Source organism: Ictidomys tridecemlineatus, unplaced genomic scaffold, assembly GCF_052094955.1.
Source record: "Ictidomys tridecemlineatus isolate mIctTri1 unplaced genomic scaffold, mIctTri1.hap1 Scaffold_449, whole genome shotgun sequence".
Classification (NCBI taxonomy): domain Eukaryota; kingdom Metazoa; phylum Chordata; class Mammalia; order Rodentia; family Sciuridae; genus Ictidomys; species Ictidomys tridecemlineatus.
In genome coordinates this window covers 138710-141874 of record NW_027522906.1, presented here as the reverse complement: position 1 = coordinate 141874, position 3165 = coordinate 138710, and the positions used below count along the sequence as shown (strand labels likewise).

The following is a 3165-nucleotide window of genomic DNA, read 5'->3' as shown; positions in this document are numbered from 1 at the left end:
CCTTATATGCCAAAGATTGCTTCTCACTCTCAACCTCACAATAAATAGAGAGAAGGCTAGGACGTCTAACAGTGCACATGCTCATATCACCAACTGCTAAAGTTTAGAAAAATTTATAATATGAAATATACTTATGCTCATAATCAAATCCAAGTGTGCTATGTCAGTGACAGAATCTGTATGTCAAATAGCAAAGCATTTACCTCTAAAATACTTTTAGACTCACATAAGAATCTAGATGAAACCCAATACTTACACTGCCATGGCCATGTGATTTTCAAGTATTAAGTTTGTTTGCATAAGGAATCAACCTGAGATTTTTCTAAACTGCACTTCTCTAGCATTCAGTATTAAAACCTTTATTCAATACAATAAAAGCTAACAACTTGACGATTATTGGAAAAAAATTATATTTTGGAAGAACTCACTACATAAGGTGACAGAATTCCAAAATCAAATTACATGAAAATATACATCGAAATTTCTTTGTACAATAGGTGAGGAAAAATCTCTAGTATTGAAGAATAGAGACAAAGAAATATGAAGGATTAATGAGGATATAAGGGCAAATAGCATTCTTAATAGCAAACCAAGAAGTAAAAAGCTTGTAGTTGTGCATGCTTTATTTATCCAAACTTTACATTAAATCAACTGAAGGGCAAAAATAAAACCAAATCAGAATTTTGTATTATTTGGGGTAAATTTCAGTAAGTTTAATTTAGAACCAACTTTTTTTTAAAAAAAGTTCTTGGGATAATGTCTAGGTTCAAGAGCCCTCAACAGCCAGAAAATGTTATTGCTACATCCAATCCAAGAGATGGGTACAACTAGAATACAAAAAGACAAAGCACCTAGTGATGACCATTCCTCTGAAGTCATCATTAAAAATCAAGTAATTGCTTATTAAGTATTTCAGTATTTGAACTAAATCATCCGAGAACTTTCTGGCAGATAGAAGAGATAAAAGCAAAGGGGACTGTCAAAACAAAGAAGATACAAAAGTTTAGTAAGTGACAAGGGTTTAATGAAGCCTCAATGGTTTAAAGGAAATTAAATGGAAACTTTTAATCCTAATTGCTTTTCATCTGACATGCTTTAAAGAGTCTTTTTAAACTGATAAGAAACAATAAATAGGGAAAGAAAACCTGCTAAAATCTTTTTAGAATTTACACGATTCTTATTCTACTTCAAGAAAGCATTATTTGGTACAAGGTGTATTTGTGGATGTACATGAACAGTATATATATTATCTGGATCATTTTGTGCTATGTACACGTCTTTACAATTCTTCCTGAAGGTTAAAACAGTTCATTAGAATTCAAAATGCATAATCATCTGTAAGTTGGCACTTGTTAGGCTCTTGTCAGCATTGATAACTGGCATGTTTTATTGCAGCCCAGTTCCAGCCAGTGTTTTGCCAACTTGTTACAACAAAAGTCCAGCAATATAGGTGGGTAGAGTGCAGGAAAAACAGTGCCATGTTTCTCAATTGAAGACCCTGAAATAAGTGAAATTACTAGCTGCTGAATAAATGTCACTCAAAAGCAGTCTCTTGGCTTTTTTCATACACAGCGTGCAACTTTCCTTTTAAATTCTCTGTTTCTGTCTTCCCTCCATTCTTTCGCAGCATCGACATTAGCAGGTGAATCTCCATTAGGGTCTGTCAGCATAGAAATGACACTAATCATGATGGTTTCCACAGTGTGGATAGGAAGCCAGCGTTCCTCTGGCTTTTCATAACCATATTTATCCTCCCCAGGCTCATGAAGAATAGAAATGCAAACATCACCATTTTTATCAACATTTGGGTGCCAGATTTCTGTAATGAATTTCATTTTAGGAGGCCAGAGGGGATAATCTTTTGGGAAAGTGAGATGAGCCTTAAAAACACCACCTTCATAAAGTGGAGGACCAATAATAAGGACTTCCCATCGATAGAGATCATTGCCATCTATTAAACCTGCTGAAAAGCCTTCCACTGGATTTTTGTTGAGTTCTGCCCGCTGTCTTCGCAGTAGCAGCGCTGACTGCAGCTCCGTCATCCTCCCCGCCAATGGCCCGGGCTGGCGCCGGGGCTTCCGAAGGGTTAGGGAGAGGCTCTGGGGGCGGCTGGAGCTGGGTGTGCTGAGGAACACGGGCCTGGATCCGGATCGCGGAAGCCAAGGGAGGCCGGGCTCGGGCAGCGAGAGCGGCACCTTGCCGGTGCTGGTCCACTCGGTTCGACTCTTCTCACAGCGCCTCAAGCCCGGAAGGGGAGGGTACCCGGGCCGCTGCAGCGCGCACTGGGACTTCCTCGCCCGCTTCCCTCCTTCAACCAGCCAGTCGGCCCCACCGGTGCCTTCCCCCGCCACTCACAATTAATGTTTCAAAAAATATCATTTAAAAAAAGAATCCTTTACTACTCAGAAACCATGGCAAGTTCTTACAATTCCATTAGCTGGGGAGGCAGATACAGGAGGATCAAAAGTTTAAAGCAAGCCTCATCAATTTAGCAAGGTCCTATGAATATTATTGAGATCTTGTCTCCAAATAAAAAAAATGAAAAAGGCTTTGAGATGTGGATGAGTGATTTAGCTTCTGTGGGTTCACTCCCTGGTACCAAAGATGAGGGTGAGAACAAAAGAAAAAAATAATTTCTATATTTCTGTTTACTTTTAAAAAGAATTCAATATAGAAATATTTTTTTAAAGTTGGGAAACATTTAAAAAAATTCAGAATTTTTAAATTGCTCTCAAGAAAGTTTGTATTCCACCAGTGAGGCATTTTTCACTGCCCTGAAGCATGTTTTTATACATTTATAATTTTTATTCTGATGCTTAGGATCAAACCCAGTGTTTTTTGTGACTAGTGTGATATGCTAGTGCTGAGCTAGGCCCTCAGCTACACATTTAACATTAACATTCATTTAAAAATGAAATGAAAACTGATTATAAATTATTTTATTCAAATTCACTCTCATTCATAAATTAAATTTGTTCAGATTTTTACATTGAAATAACATATACTTTTAAATGTTTTTTAGGTATACATGACAGTAGACTATATGTTGACATAAAGTTATTTTTGTTATGGATAATATTCCATTGTGTGTGTGTGTGTGTGTGTGTGTGTATATAATTTTATTTATCCATTCACCTGTTGAAAGACATTACTCTTCATTATTGG

The 3165-nt window shown here is 37.1% G+C and overlaps 1 pseudogene; it reads right to left on the bottom strand.

Moving 5' to 3' along the window:
* Positions 1-1002: 1002 nt before the first annotated feature.
* Positions 1003-2127, bottom strand: LOC144373619 (ubiquitin-conjugating enzyme E2 G1 pseudogene; annotated as a pseudogene).
* Between the last annotated feature and the right edge of the window lie 1038 nt (positions 2128-3165).